Below are 19,464 nucleotides of genomic sequence, written 5' to 3'. Positions count from 1 at the left end.
ACCCTAACGCTCAGCGCACTGCACCTCTAACCACACGACGCACCTTAACAGTCAACCCTAACGAGATACGCACCCTGAAGCACCCTACGTACCCTCATCCACTGGACGGCGAACGCACCCACGAACCCTAACTTGACGTGCGTGCCCCCTCTAACGAACCTTAACGGACGCACCCTCATCGTGCTAACGACGCGACCGTGGAGCACACCCTAAGCAATCCGCACGCTCGACGACACAACGGACACCACTGAGGACGATGATGGGCTCATCGCACCCCTAACGGTACGGACCCCACTACGCTACCCCACGTACTAACGAACACCCGTGACGACACAACGCACCCTCATCGAACCCTAACGACGCTACCTACCCCAGGACCGACGCACCCTACCAAGTTAACCCACCGTACTTGGCGACCCCTAACGATGCACTCAACGACAGTACCTGCGACCATCCTGTGCCTAAACGATTGCACCCTGACGCACCCCTAACAACGCACCCTGATGCACCTAGGACGGCACCCTGTTACCTTGCGAGTCCTAACCCCACGCACCCCTAACGACGACGTGCCCGACGTAATGATGGGGACTTAACGACTGCACCTCACGTAGCCTACGATTGGACCCCTACGAACCCCCACCACGCACTTGACGGACTGACGATGGCACTTACGACACCCAACGTATCCTCACCCTCAGTCACGAAGTTACCGACCTATCCCATTGCGGTTACCGATGGGCCGAACGACACCAGCACCCACGCAGCTCAACGACGACCTGCGAATGCCCTACCCCTACGCACCCTAACAACGCACCTACGGCACAACCAACTCTATCCGAACCCTAACGACGGACCCCACGAACCTCTACGCATGAGTCAACGACAGGACCGCACCTACGTACCTAACGACGCACCCTACACGGACGCCGACGACACCATGGCCACTACGACACCACGCACCCTCACGAAACCTACGCTGACCTGCGCCCATCTGGTTACGATTGAGCCCCACTGAACGATCGACAACCCCTACGTACCCTTACGACCGGACTCCTCACGCACCCTAGCAACGCAGCTCCTTACAACACAACGCACCTGGACGGACCCTTAACCACGGACCCCCACGCACCCTAAGAACGACACAACCCAACTCTACGACACGACGTACCACAGCGCAACCCTAACGGCTACCCGACGTACCCAACCACGTACCCTAACGTACACTTACACCACGCACCCCCTGATGGCTACCCCTGACGCACCCTAATGCATGGCACCCCACGCAACCCTACTACGAACCCCAACGTACCGGCTCTACAGCACCCCTAACGAACGGCACTCTACGCACCCTAACGACGCACCCCACGTACCTACGATTGCACACGTAACCGTACCGACGCACCCTGACGAACCCTAACGACACACATGCACGCACCCTAACGACGCACCATGACCAACGACGCACCCACGTACCCTCACGCACCCTCACGCACCCCTGACGCACCTGGTGCTTCCATGGACTCGCGACGGACCCACGAACGCACGCCGGACCTACGATGGACCTCACGAACAACGACGGACCTCGCACGCAACCTAACGACGTACTTGCATGCAGGCCGGTACCGGATTAACGACGCACCTATGACTAACGACGAACGCACGGTGCTCACCTAGAAACCTAGACCATAAGTACTAACGATCCTAACCCGCGAGCCCTAACGACTGCACCCCACGTACAAACGTACCCGCATGCTCACGAACCCTGAAGGACGACTGCACCCTGCATCGCACCCTAATCGGACGAGTGGCACGACTTAGGACGTACCCCTACTGGACGGCAACGATGGTGCATGCACCCTAACAATGGACTCTACGACACATGCTACCTACGGGCCGGACCACGTAGCCACCACGAACCGGACCGTATGACTACCAGGTTACCCACCAACGCCTTACCACTAACGACGGCACCCCACCGACACCTAACGACAACGCACTATGGTCCAACGATGGTACTACGACCTCACGATGCACCCTGACGACGCTACCACACGTACCGCAACCTACACGTACCTTGACGGCACACGATCGACGCACCCACGGTACCCTAAACGAATGGCCTGACGCACCCTCAGCGACTGCGACCATGACGACGATCCGACCCTACGCGCCCAACGCAACCGCACCAGGATGGTACCCTGACGAGGACGGTACTCTCACCAACTCTAAATCCACGCAGGACCCCGACGTACCCTAGCGCACCCTCATGAGGACGACGGACCCGCACGTACGGACGACGACACCCATGACGGACGACGGACCTACGAAGCCTCAACGACTGCAATGTGCGAATTGTATGGACCCACCAAACTTAACGATGGGTACCCTACCGCACCCCAACCATGTACCCTACCGAACCCTGGATCGTGGTGCCTAGGCCGGCGCACCCATACGTACCCTGAACGATCCGCAACCCCACGTAGCCCTGACGACCTTCCCTATCGCACCCTAACGACGCACCCGAACGACAGGCACCCACGTACCCCTAACGATGGACCCCCACACACCCTAACAACGCACCCTCAGCCTGCACAACGCACCCTCAGCCAAACGTCATCCGAGCCCCACGTACCTACGACTGGACCGGCCTACGTACCTAACGTATCCTGCGAGCCCTAACGACAGCATGCGTACCTACGTACCCTAACGACGCACCCTGACACACCCTAGACACGTATGGACCCCGACGACACGATCGGAGCCCATCGAAGCTACCGACGGACCCACCAGCACCGACGAACCCCCACGCACCCCGACGGAGGGTATCCGATCGGACCCACACGTACCCACGACACGGCGCACCCACGAACCCTAGCGACGCACCCTCATGTGACGGTGACCGGCGCACCCGACTCTCAACCACGTGACGACCCCACGCACCTCAACCATAGACCTAACGAATGCACCGCTACGGGACTCTAACGACCGCACCTACGGACCCTAACGACGCACCCTACGTACCCCTAACGACAGCATGGACCCCCACGCACCCTAACGACGCACCCACCGACCGATGGACCCCTACGCACACTAACGACACCCACGAAACCTACGACGTACCTCTACGTACCCACTACCTGACCCCTAACGTATCTGCAGACGAACGATCACAGTACCCTACGTACCCCTACGACGGACTATCTTGGTTACGCATGGACCAGACGTACCGTGACACACCCTACTGATGTGACCCCCACGCACCCTGACAACGCACCCGTCACGACACAACGCACCCTCATCACGGATCGCAGCCTCTACGCACCCCTAACGTATCTACCCACGCACCAACGACGCACGCTACCCGCGCACCAACGACTGCACCCGACAACGGGAGACGCCCCACGTACCCCTAACGATCGCACCCGCACGTACCTACGCACGCACTCTCACGATCGATCAACGAGTACCCCCACGCACCCACTACGCGACCTGCGACGGCGACTGCACCCACACGAACGGACTCGTGCCTACTGATCCTACGCATGCACCATCAGACGACTGGACCCCGACGAACCCTAATCGACGAGCCCCCACGGAAATCCGATGCAGACGGTACGTACCTACAATTGGAGCCCCTACGACACGACGCACCCTAACGGATGGCACCCTAGCACCTACGAGCGATCGTACCCACGTATCAACGATGCACTCTAACATACGCATGTATACACCTACGCACCCTAACGACGCACCCCCACGTACCAACAACGCACCCTGACGAACCTACGACGCACCCACACGTACCGGCCCACGAATGCACCCACGTACACCTACGGATGGGCACCCCTCCGTACCCCTAACGACCGCACCCTGCCGTACCCCTAACGACGCACCCTGACGTACCTCACTACACGACCGGGACCCGTACCCTAACGACTGCGACCCCTGACGATACCCTAAACGACGCACGGCCATTTGACGATCGTACCCACCAGACCAACGACTGGCAGGTGGACCGCACGTACCTACGTACGTACGACCCTAAACGACGGACCCTGATGGAGAACGACGAACCTCTACGAACCCCATGGAATCAACGATCGCAACCCCCACCAGGACCTACGGCCATTTTAACGACTGCACTCTACGGCTCGCCCGTATTGACGTTACCTATCGGACCTAGACCCCACACCCTAACGATGGACCCTCGACGCACCCTGACAACGTACCGGCCGTATGAACATCAACGCACCCACGTTAGGGTGCGTTGTTAGGGTGCGTCAGGGTGCGTCGTTAGGGTGCGTCGTTAGGGTTCGTCAGGGTGCGTCGTTAGGGTGCGTCATAGTGCGTCGTTAGGGTGCGTCAGGGTGCGTCGTTAGGGTGCGTCAGGGTGCGTTGTGTCGTCAGGGTGCGTTGTTAGGGTGCGTCAGGGTGCGTCGTTAGGGTGCGTAAGGGTGCGTCGTTAGGGTGCGTCAGGGTGCGTCGTTAGGGTGCGTCAGGGTGCGTCGTTAGGGTTCGTCAGGGTGCGTTGTGTCGTCAGGGTGCGTTGTTAGGGTGCGTCAGGGTGCGTCGTTAGGGTGTGGTCGTTAGGGTGCGATAGGTTGCGTCGTTAGGGTGCGTCGTTAGGGTTCGTCAGGGTGCGTTGTGTCGTCAGGGTGCGTTGTTAGGGTGCGTCGTTAGGGTGCGTCGTTAGGGTGCGTTGTGTCGTCAGGGTGCGTTGTTAGGGTTCGTCAGGGTGCGTCGTTAGGGTGTGTCAGGGTGCGTCGTTATGGTGCGTCAGGGTGCGTCGTTAGGGTGCGGCAGGGTGCGTTGTGTCGTCAGGGTGCGTTGTTAGGGTGCGTCAGGGTGCGTCGTTAGGGTGCGTCAGGGTGCGTCGTTAAGGTTCGTCAGGGTGCGTCGTTAGGGTTCGTCAGGGTGCGTCGTTAGGGTGCGTCAGGGTGCGTCGTTAGGGTGCGTCAGGGTGCGTCGTTAGGGTTCGTCAGGGTGCGTTGTGCCGTCAGGGTGCGTTGTTAAGGTGTGTCAGGGTGCGTTGTTAGGGTGCGATAGGGTGCGTCGTTAGGGTTCGTCAGGGTGCGTTGTGTCGTCAGGGTGCGTTGTTAGGGTGAGTCAGGTTGCGTCGATAGGGTGCGTCAGGGTGCGTCGTTAGGGTGCGTCAGGGTGCGTCAGGGTGCGTCAGGGTGCGTCAGGGTGCGCTGTCGTTAGGGTGCGTTGTTAGGGTGCGTCAGGGTGCGTCGTTAGGGTGCGTCAGGGTGCGTCAGGGTGCGTCAGGGTGCGTCCTGTCGTTAGGGTGCGTTGTTAGGGTGCGTCAGGGTGCGTCGTTAGGGTGCGTCAGGGTGCGTCCTGTCGTTAGGGTGCGTCGTTAGGGTTCGTCAGGGTGCGTCGTTAGGGTGCGTCAGGGTGCGTCGTTAGGGTGCGTCAGGTTGCGTCGTTAGGGTTCGTCAGGGTGCGTTGTGTCGTCAGGGTGCGTTGTTAGGGTGTGTCAGGGTGCGTCGTTAGGGTGCGTTGTGTCGTCAGGGTGCGTTGTTAGGGTTCGTCAGGGTGCGTCGTTAGGGTGCGTCAGGGTGCGTCGTTAGGGTGCGTCAGGGTGCGTCGTTAGGGTGCGGCAGGGTGCGTTGTGTCGTCAGGGTGCGTTGTTAGGGTGCGTCAGGGTGCGTCGTTAGGGTGCGTCAGGGTGCGTCGTTAAGGTTCGTCAGGGTGCGTCGTTAGGGTTCGTCAGGGTGCGTCGTTAGGGTGCGTCAGGGTGCGTCGTTAGGGTGCGTCAGGGTGCGTCTTTAGGGTTCGTCAGGGTGCGTTGTGTCGTCAGGGTGCGTTGTTAAGGTGTGTCAGGGTGCGTCGTTAGGGTGCGATAGGGTGCGTCGTTAGGGTTCGTCAGGGTGCGTTGTGTCGTCAGGGTGCGTTGTTAGGGTGAGTCAGGTTGCGTCGTTAGGGTGCGTCAGGGTGCGTCGTTAAGGTTCGTCAGGGTGCGTCGTTAGGGTTCGTCAGGGTGCGTCGTTAGGGTGCGTCAGGGTGCGTCAGGGTGCGTCAGGGTGCGTCCTGTCGTTAGGGTGCGTTGTTAGGGTGCGTCAGGGTGCGTCGTTAGGGTGCGTCAGGGTGCGTCCTGTCGTTAGGGTGCGTCGTTAGGGTTCGTCAGAGTGCGTCGTTAGGGTACGTCAGGGTGCGTCGTTAGGGTGCGTCAGGGTGCATCGTTAGGGTTCGTCAGGGTGCGTTGTGTCGTCAGGGTGCGTCGTTAGGGTGCGTCAGGGTGCGTCCTGTCGTTAGGGTGCGTTGTTAGGGTGCGTCAGGGTGCGTCGTTAGGGTGCGTCAGGGTGCGTCCTGTCGTTAGGGTGCGTCGTTAGGGTTCGTCAGAGTGCGTCGTTAGGGTGCGTCAGGGTGCGTCGTTAGGGTGCGTCAGGGTGCGTCGTTAGGGTTCGTCAGGGTGCGTTGTGTCGTCAGGGTGCGTTGTTAAGGTGTGTCAGGGTGCGTCGTTAGGGTGCGATAGGGTGCGTCGTTAGGGTTCGTCAGGGTGTGTTGTGTCGTCAGGGTGCGTTGTTAGGGTGAGTCAGGTTGCGTCGTTAGGGTGCGTCAGGGTGCGTCGTTAAGGTTCGTCAGGGTGCGTCGTTAGGGTTCGTCAGGGTGCGTCGTTAGGGTGCGTCAGGGTGCGTCAGGGTGCTTCAGGGTGCGTCCTGTCGTTAGGGTGCGTTGTTAGGGTGCGTCAGGGTGCGTCGTTAGGGTGCGTCAGGGTGCGTCCTGTCGTTAGGGTGCGTCGTTAGGGTTCGTCAGAGTGCGTCGTTAGGGTGCGTCAGGGTGCGTCGTTAGGGTGCGTCAGGGTGCGTCGTTAGGGTGCGTCAGGGTGCGTTGTGTCGTCAGGGTGCGTCGTTAGGGTGCGTCAGGGTGCGTCCTGTCGTTAGGGTGCGTTGTTAGGGTGCGTCAGGGTGCGTCGTTAGGGTGCGTCAGTGTGCGTCCTGTCGTTAGGGTGCGTCGTTAGGGTTCGTCAGGGTGCGTCGTTAGGGTGCGTCAGGGTGCGTCGTTAGGTTTCGTCAGGGTGCGTTGTGTCGTCAGGGTGCGTTGTTAGGGTGTGTCAGGGTGCGTCGTTAGGGTGCGTCAGGGTGCGTCCTGTCGTTAGGGTGCGTTGTTAGGTTCGTCAGGGTGCGTCGTTAGGGTTCGTCAGGGTGCGTCGTGCGTTGTTAGGGTGCGTCAGGGTGCGTCGTTAGGGTGTGTCAGGGTGCGTCGTTAGGGTGCGTTAGGGTGCGTTAGGGTGCGATAGGGTGCGTCGTTAGGGTGCGTCGTTAGGGTGCGATAGGTTGCGTCGTTAGGTTGCGTCGTTAGGGTTCGTCAGGGTGCGTTGTGTCGTCAGGGTGCGTTGTTAGGGTGCGTCGTTAGGGTGCGTCGTTAGGGTGCGTTGTGTCGTCAGGGTGCGTTGTTAGGGTTCGTCAGGGTGCGTCGTTAGGGTGTGTCAGGGTGCGTCGTTAGGGTGCGTCAGGGTGCGTCGTTAGGGTGCGGCAGGGTGCGTCGTTAGGGTGCGTCAGGGTGCGTCGTTAGGGTGCGTCAGGGTGCGTCGTTAGGGTGCGTCAGGGTGCGTCCTGTCGTTAGGGTGCGTTGTTAGGGTGCGTCAGGGTGCGTCGTTAGGGTGCGTCAGGATGCGTCCTGTCGTTAGGGTGCGTCGTTAGGGTTCGTCAGAGTGCGTCGTTAGGGTGCGTCAGGGTGCGTCGTTAGGGTGCGTCAGGGTGCGTCGTTAGGGTTCGTCAGGGTGCGTTGTGTCGTCAGGGTGCGTTGTTAGGGTGCGTCGTTAGGGTGCGTCGTTAGGGTGCGTTGTGTCGTCAGGGTGCGTTGTTAGGGTTCGTCAGGGTGCGTCGTTAGGGTGCATCAGGGTGCGTCGTTAGGGTGCGTCAGGGTGCGTCGTTAGGGTTCGTCAGGGTGCGTTGTGTCGTCAGGGTGCGTTGTTAGGGTGTGTCAGGGTGCTTCGTTAGGGTGCGTCAGGGTGCGTCGTTAGGGTGCGTCAGGGTGCGTCGTTAGGGTGCGTCAGGGTGCGTCGTTAGGGTTCGTCAGGGTGCGTTGTGTCGTCAGGGTGCGTCGTTAGGGTGTGTCAGGGTGCGTCGTTAGGGTGTGTCAGGGTGTGTCGTTAGGGTGCGATAGGGTGCGTCGTTAGGGTGCGTTGTGTCGTCAGGGTGCGTTGTTAGGGTTCGTCAGGGTGCGTCGTTAGGGTGCGTCAGGGTGCGTCGTTAGGGTGCGTCAGGGTGCGTCGTTAGGGTGCGTCAGGGTGCGTTGTGTCGTTAGGGTGCGTTGTTAGGGTGCGTCAGGGTGCGTCAGGGTGCGTCAGGGTGCGTCAGGGTGCGTCCTGTCGTTAGGGTGCGTTGTTAGGGTGCGTCAGGGTGCGTCGTTAGGGTGCGTCAGGGTGCGTGCTGTCGTTAGGGTGCGTCGTTAGGGTTCGTCAGAGTGCGTCGTTAGGGTGCGTCAGGGTGCGTCGTTAGAGTGCGTCAGGGTGCATCGTTAGGTTTCGTCAGGGTGCGTTGTGTCGTCAGGGTGCGTTGTTAGAGTGTGTCAGGGTGCGTCGTTAGGGTGCGTCAGGGTGCGTCCTTAGGGTCGTTAGGGTGCGTCGTTAGGGTTCGTCCGAGTGCGTCGTTAGGGTGCGTCAGGGTGCGTCGTTAGGGTGCGTCAGGGTGCGTCGTTAGGTTTCGTCAGGGTGCGTTGTGTCGTCAGGGTGCGTTGTTAGGGTGTGTCAGGGTGCGTCGTTAGGGTGCGTCAGGTTGCGTCCTGTCGTTAGGGTGCGTTGTTAGGGTGCGTCAGGGTGCGTCGTTAGGGTGCGTCGTTAGGGTTCGTCAGGGTGCGTCGTTAGGGTGCGTCAGGGTGCGTCGTTAGGGTGCGTCAGGGTGCGTCGTTAGGGTTCGTCAGGGTGCGTTGTGTCCTCAGGGTGCGTTGTTAGGGTGTGTCAGGGTGCGTCGTTAGGGTGCGTCAGGGTGCGTCGTTAGGGTGCGTCAGGGTGCGTCGTTAGGGTGCGTCAGGGTGCGTCGTTAGGGTTCGTCAGGGTGCGTTGTGTCGTCAGGATGCGTTGTTAGGGTGCGTCAGGGTGCGTCGTTAGGGTGTGTCAGGGTGCGTCGTTAGGGTGCGATAGGTTGCGTCGTTAGGGTGCGTCGTTAGGGTTCGTCAGGGTGCGTTGTGTCGTCAGGGTGCGTTGTTAGGGTGCGTCGTTAGGGTGCGTCGTTAGGGTGCGTTGTGTCGTCAGGGTGCGTTGTTAGGGTTCGTCAGGGTGCGTCGTTAGGGTGTGTCAGGGTGCGTCGTTATGGTGCGTCAGGGTGCGTCGTTAGGGTGCGGCAGGGTGCGTTGTGTCGTCAGGGTGCGTTGTTAGGGTGCGTCAGGGTGCGTCGTTAGGGTGCGTCAGGGTGCGTCGTTAAGGTTCATCAGGGTGCGTCGTTAGGGTTCGTCAGGGTGCGTCGTTAGGGTGCGTCAGGGTGCGTCGTTAGGGTGCGTCAGGGTGCGTCGTTAGGGTTCGTCAGGGTGCGTTGTGTCGTCAGGGTGCGTTGTTAAGGTGTGTCAGGGTGCGTTGTTAGGGTGCGTCAGGGTGCGTCGTTAGGGTTCGTCAGGGTGCGTTGTGTCGTCAGGGTGCGTTGTTAGGGTGCGTCAGGGTGCGTCGTTAGGGTGCGTCAGGGTGCGTCGTTAGGGTGCGTCAGGGTGCGTCAGGGTGCGTCAGGGTGCGTCAGGGTGCGTCCTCGTTAGGGTCGTTAGGGTGCGTCAGTTAGGGTGCGTCAGGGTGCGTCAGGGTGCGTCAGGGTGCGTCCTGTCGTTAGGGTGCGTTGTTAGGGTGCGTCAGGGTGCGTCGTTAGGGTTCGTCAGAGTGCGTCGTTAGGGTGCGTCAGGGTGCGTCGTTAGGGTGCGTCAGGGTGCGTCGTTAGGGTTCGTCAGGGTGCGTTGTGTCGTCAGGGTGCGTTGTTAGGGTGCGTCGTTAGGGTGCGTCGTTAGGGTGCGTTGTGTCGTCAGGGTGCGTTGTTAGGGTTCGTCAGGGTGCGTCGTTAGGGTGTGTCAGGGTGCGTCGTTATGGTGCGTCAGGGTGCGTCGTTAGGGTGCGTCAGGGTGCGTTGTGTCGTCAGGGTGCGTTGTTAGGGTGGGTCAGGGTGCGTCGTTAGGGTGCGTCAGGGTGCGTCGTTAAGGTTCGTCAGGGTGCGTCGTTAGGGTTCGTCAGGGTGCGTCGTTAGGGTGCGTCAGGGTGCGTCGTTAGGGTGCGTCAGGGTGCGTCTTTAGGGTTCGTCAGGGTGCGTTGTGTCGTCAGGGTGCGTTGTTAAGGTGTGTCAGGGTGCGTCGTTAGGGTGCGATAGGGTGCGTCGTTAGGGTTCGTCAGGGTGCGTTGTGTCGTCAGGGTGCGTTGTTAGGGTGAGTCAGGTTGCGTCGTTAGGGTGCGTCAGGGTGCGTCGTTAAGGTTCGTCAGGGTGCGTCGTTAGGGTTCGTCAGGGTGCGTCGTTAGGGTGCGTCAGGGTGCGTCAGGGTGCGTCAGGGTGCGTCCTGTCGTTAGGGTGCGTTGTTAGGGTGCGTCAGGGTGCGTCGTTAGGGTGCGTCAGGGTGCGTCCTGTCGTTAGGGTGCGTCGTTAGGGTTCGTCAGAGTGCGTCGTTAGGGTACGTCAGGGTGCGTCGTTAGGGTGCGTCAGGGTGCATCGTTAGGGTTCGTCAGGGTGCGTTGTGTCGTCAGGGTGCGTCGTTAGGGTGCGTCAGGGTGCGTCCTGTCGTTAGGGTGCGTTGTTAGGGTGCGTCAGGGTGCGTCGTTAGGGTGCGTCAGGGTGCGTCCTGTCGTTAGGGTGCGTCGTTAGGGTTCGTCAGAGTGCGTAGTTAGGGTGCGTCAGGGTGCGTCGTTAGGGTGCGTCAGGGTGCGTCGTTAGGGTTCGTCAGGGTGCGTTGTGTCGTCAGGGTGCGTTGTTAGGGTGTGTCAGGGTGCGTCGTTAGGGTGCGATAGGGTGCGTCGTTAGGGTTCGTCAGGGTGTGTTGTGTCGTCAGGGTGCGTTGTTAGGGTGAGTCAGGTTGCGTCGTTAGGGTGCGTCAGGTTGCGTCGTTAAGGTTCGTCAGGGTGCGTCGTTAGGGTTCGTCAGGGTGCGTCGTTAGGGTGCGTCAGGGTGCGTCAGGGTGCGTCAGGGTGCGTCCTGTCGTTAGGGTGCGTTGTTAGGGTGCGTCAGGGTGCGTCGTTAGGGTGCGTCAGGGTGCGTCCTGTCGTTAGGGTGCGTCGTTAGGGTTCGTCAGAGTGCGTCGTTAGGGTGCGTCAGGGTGCGTCGTTAGGGTGCGTCAGGGTGCGTCGTTAGGGTTCGTCAGGGTGCGTTGTGTCGTCAGGATGCGTCGTTAGGGTGCGTCAGGGTGCGTCCTGTCGTTAGGGTGCGTTGTTAGGGTGCGTCAGGGTGCGTCGTTAGGGTGCGTCAGGGTGCGTCCTGTCGTTAGGGTGCGTCGTTAGGGTTCGTCAGAGTGCGTCGTTAGGGTGCGTCAGGGTGCATCGTTAGGTTTCGTCAGGGTGCGTTGTGTCGTCAGGGTGCGTTGTTAGGGTGTGTCAGGGTGCGTCGTTAGGGTGCGTCAGGGTGCGTCCTGTCGTTAGGGTGCAGTGTCCTTCCGAGGTCTACATTTTATTTCTGAGGTCTTGGCTGATTCCTTTTGAAAATCCCACGATCTCAAGCAAAGAGGCACCGAGTTTGAAGGCAGGCCATGAAATACATCTACAGGTACACCTCCAATTGACTCAAATTATGTCAATTAGCCTATCAGAAGATTCTAAAGCCAGGACATCATTTTTGGTCATTGTCCAAGTTGTTTAAAGGCACAGCCAACCTAGTGTTTGTAAACTTCTGACCCACTGGATTTGTGATACACTGAATTATAAGTGAAATAATCTGTCTGTAAACAATTTTTGGAGAAATGACTTGTGTTATGCACAAAGTAGATGTCCTAACCGACTTGCCAAAACTATAGTTTGTTAACAAGAAATGTGTGGAATGGTTGACAAACGAGTTTTAATGACTCCAACCTAAGTGTATGTAAGCTTCAGACTTCAACTGTATGTACCATTTCAAATTGTGAAACAATTTGAATTGTAGTATCCTTCCCTGGTTGTCTAGTGGTTAGGATTCGGCGCTCTCACCGCCGCGGCCCGGGTTCGATTCCCGGTCAGGGAATATCTGTACAACTTCAAAGTACGAAACGATTTGCCCTGCAGTGTCCTTCCGAGGTCTACATTTTATTTCTGAGGTCTTGGCTGATTTCTTCAACTGTATGTACCATTTCAAATTGTGAAGCAATTTGGATTGCAGTATCCTTCCCTGGTTGTCTAGTGGTTAGGATTCGGCGCTCTCACCGCCGCGGCCCGGGTTCGATTCCCGGTCAGGGAATATCTGTACCTCTTATAAATTACAAAATGATTTGCCCTGCAGTGTCCTTCCGAGGTCTACATTTTATTTCTGAGGTCTTGGCTGATTCCTTTTGAAAATCCCACGATCTCAAGCAAAGAGGCACCGAGTTTGAAGGCAGGCCATGAAATACATCTACAGGTACACCTCCAATTGACTCAAATTATGTCAATTAGCCTATCAGAAGATTCTAAAGCCAGGACATCATTTTTGGTCATTGTCCAAGTTGTTTAAAGGCACAGCCAACCTAGTGTTTTTAAACTTCTGACCCACTGGATTTGTGATACACTGAATTATAAGTGAAATAATCTGTCTGTAAACAATTTTTGGAAAAATGACTTGTGTCATGCACAAAGTCGATGTCCTAACCGACTTGCCAAAACTATAGTTTGTTAACAAGAAATGTGTGGAATGGTTGACAAACGAGTTTTAATGACTCCAACCTAAGTGTATGTAAGCTTCAGACTTCAACTGTATGTACCATTTCAAATTGTGAAGCAATTTGAATTGCAGTATCCTTCCCTGGTTGTCTAGTGGTTAGGATTCGGCGCTCTCACCGCCGCGGCCCGGGTTCGATTCCCGGTCAGGGAATATCTGTACCTCTTCAAATTACAAAATGATTTGCCCTGCAGTGTCCTTCCGAGGTCTACATTTTATTTCTGAGGTCTTGGCTGATTTCTTCAACTGTATGTACCATTTCAAATTGTGAAGCAATTTGGATTGCACAATCCTTCCCTGGTTGTCTAGTGGTTAGGATTCGGCGCTCTCACCGCCGCGGCCCGGGTTCGATTCCCGGTCAGGGAATATCTGTACCTCTTATAAATTACAAAATGATTTGCCCTGCAGTGTCCTTCCGAGGTCTACATTTTATTTCTGAGGTCTTGGCTGATTCCTTTTGAAAATCCCACGATCTCAAGCAAAGAGGCACCGAGTTTGAAGGCAGGCCATGAAATACATCTACAGGTACACCTCCAATTGACTCAAATTATGTCAATTAGCCTATCAGAAGATTCTAAAGCCAGGACATCATTTTTGGTCATTGTCCAAGTTGTTTAAAGGCACAGCCAACCTAGTGTTTTTAAACTTCTGACCCACTGGATTTGTGATACACTGAATTATAAGTGAAATAATCTGTCTGTAAACAATTTTTGGAGAAATGACTTGTGTCATGCACAAAGTCGATGTCCTAACCGACTTGCCAAAACTATAGTTTGTTAACAAGAAATGTGTGGAATGGTTGACAAACGAGTTTTAATGACTCCAACCTAAGTGTATGTAAACTTCAGACTTCAACTGTATGTACCATTTCAAATTGTGAAACAATTTGAATTGCAGTATCCTTCCCTGGTTGTCTAGTGGTTAGGATTCGGCGCTCTCACCGCCGCGGCCCGGGTTCGATTCCCGGTCAGGGAATATCTGTACAACTTCAAAGTACGAAACGATTTGCCCTGCAGTGTCCTTCCGAGGTCTACATTTTATTTCTGAGGTCTTGGCTGATTTCTTCAACTGTATGTACCATTTCAAATTGTGAAGCAATTTGAATTGCAGTATCCTTCCCTGGTTGTCTAGTGGTTAGGATTCGGCGCTCTCACCGCCGCGGCCCGGGTTCGATTCCCGGTCAGGGAATATCTGTACCTCTTATAAATTACAAAATGATTTGCCCTGCAGTGTCCTTCCGAGGCGTACATTTTATTTCTGAGGTCTTGGCTGATTTCTTTTGAAAATCCCACGATCTCAAGCAAAGAGGCACCGAGTTTGAAGGCAGGCCATGAAATACATCTACAGGTACACCTCCAATTGACTCAAATTATGTCAATTAGCCTATCAGAAGATTCTAAAGCCAGGACATCATTTTTGGTCATTGTCCAAGTTGTTTAAAGGCACAGCCAACCTAGTGTTTTTAAACTTCTGACCCACTGGATTTGTGATACACTGAATTATAAGTGAAATAATCTGTCTGTAAACAATTTTTGGAAAAATGACTTGTGTCATGCACAAAGTCGATGTCCTAACCGACTTGCCAAAACTATAGTTTGTTAACAAGAAATGTGTGGAATGGTTGACAAACGAGTTTTAATGACTCCAACCTAAGTGTATGTAAACTTCAGACTTCAACTGTATGTACCATTTCAAATTGTGAAACAATTTGAATTGCAGTATCCTTCCCTGGTTGTCTAGTGGTTAGGATTCGGCGCTCTCACCGCCGCGGCCCGGGTTCGATTCCCGGTCAGGGAATATCTGTACCTCTTCAAATTACAAAATGATTTGCCCTGCAGTGTCCTTCCGAGGTCTACATTTTATTTCTGAGGTCTTGGCTGATTTCTTCAACTGTATGTACCATTTCAAATTGTGAAGCAATTTGGATTGCACAATCCTTCCCTGGTTGTCTAGTGGTTAGGATTCGGCGCTCTCACCGCCGCGGCCCGGGTTCGATTCCCGGTCAGGGAATATCTGTACCTCTTATAAATTACAAAATGATTTGCCCTGCAGTGTCCTTCCGAGGTCTACATTTTATTTCTGAGGTCTTGGCTGATTCCTTTTGAAAATCCCACGATCTCAAGCAAAGAGGCACCGAGTTTGAAGGCAGGCCATGAAATACATCTACAGGTACACCTCCAATTGACTCAAATTATGTCAATTAGCCTATCAGAAGATTCTAAAGCCAGGACATCATTTTTGGTCATTGTCCAAGTTGTTTAAAGGCACAGCCAACCTAGTGTTTTTAAACTTCTGACCCACTGGATTTGTGATACACTGAATTATAAGTGAAATAATCTGTCTGTAAACAATTTTTGGAAAAATGACTTGTGTCATGCACAAAGTCGATGTCCTAACCGACTTGCCAAAACTATAGTTTGTTAACAAGAAATGTGTGGAATGGTTGACAAACGAGTTTTAATGACTCCAACCTAAGTGTATGTAAACTTCAGACTTCAACTGTATGTACCATTTCAAATTGTGAAACAATTTGAATTGCAGTATCCTTCCCTGGTTGTCTAGTGGTTAGGATTCGGCGCTCTCACCGCCGCGGCCCGGGTTCGATTCCCGGTCAGGGAATATCTGTACAACTTCAAAGTACGAAACGATTTGCCCTGCAGTGTCCTTCCGAGGTCTACATTTTATTTCTGAGGTCTTGGCTGATTTCTTCAACTGTATGTACCATTTCAAATTGTGAAGCAATTTGAATTGCAGTATCCTTCCCTGGTTGTCTAGTGGTTAGGATTCGGCGCTCTCACCGCCGCGGCCCGGGTTCGATTCCCGGTCAGGGAATATCTGTACCTCTTATAAATTACAAAATGATTTGCCCTGCAGTGTCCTTCCGAGGTCTACATTTTATTTCTGAGGTCTTGGCTGATTCCTTTTGAAAATCCCACGATCTCAAGCAAAGAGGCACCGAGTTTGAAGGCAGGCCATGAAATACATCTACAGGTACACCTCCAATTGACTCAAATTATGTCAATTAGCCTATCAGAAGATTCTAAAGCCAGGACATCATTTTTGGTCATTGTCCAAGTTGTTTAAAGGCACAGCCAACCTAGTGTTTGTAAACTTCTGACCCACTGGATTTGTGATACACTGAATTTTAAGTGAAATAATCTGTCTGTAAACAATTTTTGGAGAAATGACTTGTGTCATGCACAAAGTAGATGTCCTAACCGACTTGCCAAAACTATAGTTTGTTAACAAGAAATGTGTGGAATGGTTGACAAACGAGTTTTAATGACTCCAACCTAAGTGTATGTAAGCTTCAGACTTCAACTGTATGTACCATTTCAAATTGTGAAACAATTTGAATTGTAGTATCCTTCCCTGGTGGTCTAGTGGTTAGGATTCGGCGCTCTCACCGCCGCGGCCCGGGTTCGATTCCCGGTCAGGGAATATCTGTACCTCTTCAAATTACAAAATGATTTGCCCTGCAGTGTCCTTCCGAGGTCTACATTTTATTTCTGAGGTCTTGGCTGATTTCTTCAACTGTATGTACCATTTCAAATTGTGAAGCAATTTGGATTGCACAATCCTTCCCTGGTTGTCTAGTGGTTAGGATTCGGCGCTCTCACCGCCGCGGCCCGGGTTCGATTCCCGGTCAGGGAATATCTGTACCTCTTATAAATTACAAAATGATTTGCCCTGCAGTGTCCTTCCGAGGCGTACATTTTATTTCTGAGGTCTTGGCTGATTCCTTTTGAAAATCCCACGATCTCAAGCAAAGAGGCACCGAGTTTGAAGGCAGGCCATGAAATACATCTACAGGTACACCTCCAATTGACTCAAATTATGTCAATTAGCCTATCAGAAGATTCTAAAGCCAGGACATCATTTTTGGTCATTGTCCAAGTTGTTTAAAGGCACAGCCAACCTAGTGTTTTTAAACTTCTGACCCACTGGATTTGTGATACACTGAATTATAAGTGAAATAATCTGTCTGTAAACAATTTTTGGAAAAATGACTTGTGTCATGCACAAAGTCGATGTCCTAACCGACTTGCCAAAACTATAGTTTGTTAACAAGAAATGTGTGGAATGGTTGACAAACGAGTTTTAATGACTCCAACCTAAGTGTATGTAAACTTCAGACTTCAACTGTATGTACCATTTCAAATTGTGAAACAATTTGAATTGCAGTATCCTTCCCTGGTTGTCTAGTGGTTAGGATTCGGCGCTCTCACCGCCGCGGCCCGGGTTCGATTCCCGGTCAGGGAATATCTGTACAACTTCAAAGTACGAAACGATTTTCCCTGCAGTGTCCTTCCGAGGTCTACATTTTATTTCTGAGGTCTTGGCTGATTTCTTCAACTGTATGTACCATTTCAAATTGTGAAGCAATTTGAATTGCAGAATCCTTCCCTGGTTGTCTAGTGGTTAGGATTCGGCGCTCTCACCGCCGCGGCCCGGGTTCGATTCCCGGTCAGGGAATATCTGTACCTCTTATAAATTACAAAATGATTTGCCCTGCAGTGTCCTTCCGAGGTCTACATTTTATTTCTGAGGTCTTGGCTGATTCCTTTTGAAAATCCCACGATCTCAAGCAAAGAGGCACCGAGTTTGAAGGCAGGCCATGAAATACATCTACAGGTACACCTCCAATTGACTCAAATTATGTCAATTAGCCTATCAGAAGATTCTAAAGCCAGGACATCATTTTTGGTCATTGTCCAAGTTGTTTAAAGGCACAGCCAACCTAGTGTTTGTAAACTTCTGACCCACTGGATTTGTGATACACTGAATTATAAGTGAAATAATCTGTCTGTAAACAATTTTTGGAGAAATGACTTGTGTCATGCACAAAGTAGATGTCCTAACCGACTTGCCAAAACTATAGTTTGTTAACAAGAAATGTGTGGAATGGTTGACAAACGAGTTTTAATGACTCCAACCTAAGTGTATGTAAGCTTCAGACTTCAACTGTATGTACCATTTCAAATTGTGAAGCAATTTGAATTGCAGTATCCTTCCCTGGTTGTCTAGTGGTTAGGATTCGGCGCTCTCACCGCCGCGGCCCGGGTTCGATTCCCGGTCAGGGAATATCTGTACAACTTCAAAGTACGAAACGATTTGCCCTGCAGTGTCCTTCCGAGGTCTACATTTTATTTCTGAGGTCTTGGCTGATTTCTTCAACTGTATGTACCATTTCAAATTGTGAAGCAATTTGGATTGCAGTATCCTTCCCTGGTTGTCTAGTGGTTAGGATTCGGCGCTCTCACCGCCGCGGCCCGGGTTCGATTCCCGGTCAGGGAATATCTGTACCTCTTATAAATTACAAAATGATTTGCCCTGCAGTGTCCTTCCGAGGCGTACATTTTATTTCTGAGGTCTTGGCTGATTTCTTTTGAAAATCCCATGATCTCAAGCAAAGAGGCACTGAGTTTGAAGGCAGGCCATGAAATACATCTACAGGTACACCTCCAATTGACTCAAATTATGTCAATTAGCCTATCAGAAGATTCTAAAGCCAGGACATCATTTTTGGTCATTGTCCAAGTTGTTTAAAGGCACAGCCAACCTAGTGTTTGTAAACTTCTGACCCACTGGATTTGTGATACACTGAATTTTAAGTGAAATAATCTGTCTGTAAACAATTTTTGGAGAAATGACTTGTGTCATGCACAAAGTAGATGTCCTAACCGACTTGCCAAAACTATAGTTTGTTAACAAGAAATGTGTGGAATGGTTGACAAACGAGTTTTAATGACTCCAACCTAAGTGTATGTAAGCTTCAGACTTCAACTGTATGTACCATTTCAAATTGTGAAACAATTTGAATTGTAGTATCCTTCCCTGGTGGTCTAGTGGTTAGGATTCGGCGCTCTCACCGCCGCGGCCCGGGTTCGATTCCCGGTCAGGGAATATCTGTACCTCTTCAAATTACAAAATGATTTGCCCTGCAGTGTCCTTCCGAGGTCTACATTTTATTTCTGAGGTCTTGGCTGATTTCTTCAACTGTATGTACCATTTCAAATTGTGAAGCAATTTGAATTGCAGTATCCTTCCCTGGTTGTCTAGTGGTTAGGATTCGGCGCTCTCACCGCCGCGGCCCGGGTTCGATTCCCGGTCAGGGAATATCTGTACCTCTTCAAATTACAAAATGATTTGCCCTGCAGTGTCCTTCCGAGGTCTACATTTTATTTCTGAGGTCTTGGCTGATTCCTTTTGAAAATCCCACGATCTCAAGCAAAGAGGCACCGAGTTTGAAGGCAGGCCATGAAATACATCTACAGGTACACCTCCAATTGACTCAAATTATGTCAATTAGCCTATCAGAAGATTCTAAAGCCAGGACATCATTTTTGGTCATTGTCCAAGTTGTTTAAAGGCACAGCCAACCTAGTGTTTTTAAACTTCTGACCCACTGGATTTGTGATACACTGAATTATAAGTGAAATAATCTGTCTGTAAACAATTTTTGGAAAAATGACTTGTGTCATGCACAAAGTCGATGTCCTAACCGACTTGCCAAAACTATAGTTTGTTAACAAGAAATGTGTGGAATGGTTGACAAACGAGTTTTAATGACTCCAACCTAAGTGTATGTAAACTTCAGACTTCAACTGTATGTACCATTTCAAATTGTGAAACAATTTGAATTGCAGTATCCTTCCCTGGTTGTCTAGTGGTTAGGATT

At 53.0% G+C, this 19,464-nt stretch overlaps 18 non-coding genes across 18 annotated transcripts; all 18 read left to right on the top strand.

Moving 5' to 3' along the window:
• Window positions 1-12,041: 12,041 nt before the first annotated feature.
• On the top strand, window positions 12,042-12,113 carry trnae-cuc (transfer RNA glutamic acid (anticodon CUC)). The gene has a single exon. It is a non-coding gene; the product is annotated as a tRNA-Glu (tRNA).
• A 141-nt stretch (window positions 12,114-12,254) lies between these two features.
• On the top strand, window positions 12,255-12,326 carry trnae-cuc (transfer RNA glutamic acid (anticodon CUC)). Its single transcript has one exon. It is a non-coding gene; the product is annotated as a tRNA-Glu (tRNA).
• Window positions 12,327-12,863: 537 nt separating this feature from the next.
• trnae-cuc (transfer RNA glutamic acid (anticodon CUC)) lies at window positions 12,864-12,935 on the top strand. The gene has a single exon. It is a non-coding gene; the product is annotated as a tRNA-Glu (tRNA).
• Window positions 12,936-13,076: 141 nt separating this feature from the next.
• Window positions 13,077-13,148, top strand: trnae-cuc (transfer RNA glutamic acid (anticodon CUC)). The gene has a single exon. It is a non-coding gene; the product is annotated as a tRNA-Glu (tRNA).
• Window positions 13,149-13,685: 537 nt separating this feature from the next.
• On the top strand, window positions 13,686-13,757 carry trnae-cuc (transfer RNA glutamic acid (anticodon CUC)). Its single transcript has one exon. It is a non-coding gene; the product is annotated as a tRNA-Glu (tRNA).
• Window positions 13,758-13,898: 141 nt separating this feature from the next.
• On the top strand, window positions 13,899-13,970 carry trnae-cuc (transfer RNA glutamic acid (anticodon CUC)). The gene has a single exon. It is a non-coding gene; the product is annotated as a tRNA-Glu (tRNA).
• Window positions 13,971-14,507: 537 nt separating this feature from the next.
• Window positions 14,508-14,579, top strand: trnae-cuc (transfer RNA glutamic acid (anticodon CUC)). Its single transcript has one exon. It is a non-coding gene; the product is annotated as a tRNA-Glu (tRNA).
• Window positions 14,580-14,720: 141 nt separating this feature from the next.
• On the top strand, window positions 14,721-14,792 carry trnae-cuc (transfer RNA glutamic acid (anticodon CUC)). Its single transcript has one exon. It is a non-coding gene; the product is annotated as a tRNA-Glu (tRNA).
• A 537-nt stretch (window positions 14,793-15,329) lies between these two features.
• On the top strand, window positions 15,330-15,401 carry trnae-cuc (transfer RNA glutamic acid (anticodon CUC)). Its single transcript has one exon. It is a non-coding gene; the product is annotated as a tRNA-Glu (tRNA).
• A 141-nt stretch (window positions 15,402-15,542) lies between these two features.
• Window positions 15,543-15,614, top strand: trnae-cuc (transfer RNA glutamic acid (anticodon CUC)). Its single transcript has one exon. It is a non-coding gene; the product is annotated as a tRNA-Glu (tRNA).
• A 537-nt stretch (window positions 15,615-16,151) lies between these two features.
• trnae-cuc (transfer RNA glutamic acid (anticodon CUC)) lies at window positions 16,152-16,223 on the top strand. Its single transcript has one exon. It is a non-coding gene; the product is annotated as a tRNA-Glu (tRNA).
• A 141-nt stretch (window positions 16,224-16,364) lies between these two features.
• Window positions 16,365-16,436, top strand: trnae-cuc (transfer RNA glutamic acid (anticodon CUC)). Its single transcript has one exon. It is a non-coding gene; the product is annotated as a tRNA-Glu (tRNA).
• A 537-nt stretch (window positions 16,437-16,973) lies between these two features.
• trnae-cuc (transfer RNA glutamic acid (anticodon CUC)) lies at window positions 16,974-17,045 on the top strand. Its single transcript has one exon. It is a non-coding gene; the product is annotated as a tRNA-Glu (tRNA).
• A 141-nt stretch (window positions 17,046-17,186) lies between these two features.
• trnae-cuc (transfer RNA glutamic acid (anticodon CUC)) lies at window positions 17,187-17,258 on the top strand. Its single transcript has one exon. It is a non-coding gene; the product is annotated as a tRNA-Glu (tRNA).
• Window positions 17,259-17,795: 537 nt separating this feature from the next.
• trnae-cuc (transfer RNA glutamic acid (anticodon CUC)) lies at window positions 17,796-17,867 on the top strand. The gene has a single exon. It is a non-coding gene; the product is annotated as a tRNA-Glu (tRNA).
• A 141-nt stretch (window positions 17,868-18,008) lies between these two features.
• trnae-cuc (transfer RNA glutamic acid (anticodon CUC)) lies at window positions 18,009-18,080 on the top strand. The gene has a single exon. It is a non-coding gene; the product is annotated as a tRNA-Glu (tRNA).
• A 537-nt stretch (window positions 18,081-18,617) lies between these two features.
• On the top strand, window positions 18,618-18,689 carry trnae-cuc (transfer RNA glutamic acid (anticodon CUC)). The gene has a single exon. It is a non-coding gene; the product is annotated as a tRNA-Glu (tRNA).
• A 141-nt stretch (window positions 18,690-18,830) lies between these two features.
• On the top strand, window positions 18,831-18,902 carry trnae-cuc (transfer RNA glutamic acid (anticodon CUC)). The gene has a single exon. It is a non-coding gene; the product is annotated as a tRNA-Glu (tRNA).
• The last annotated feature ends 562 nt before the right edge of the window (window positions 18,903-19,464 follow it).

Source organism: Salvelinus alpinus, chromosome 6 (genome assembly GCF_045679555.1).
Source record: "Salvelinus alpinus chromosome 6, SLU_Salpinus.1, whole genome shotgun sequence".
In the NCBI taxonomy this organism is placed as follows: Eukaryota; Metazoa; Chordata; class Actinopteri; order Salmoniformes; family Salmonidae; genus Salvelinus; species Salvelinus alpinus.
This window is presented reverse-complemented; position numbering and strand designations above follow the sequence as displayed.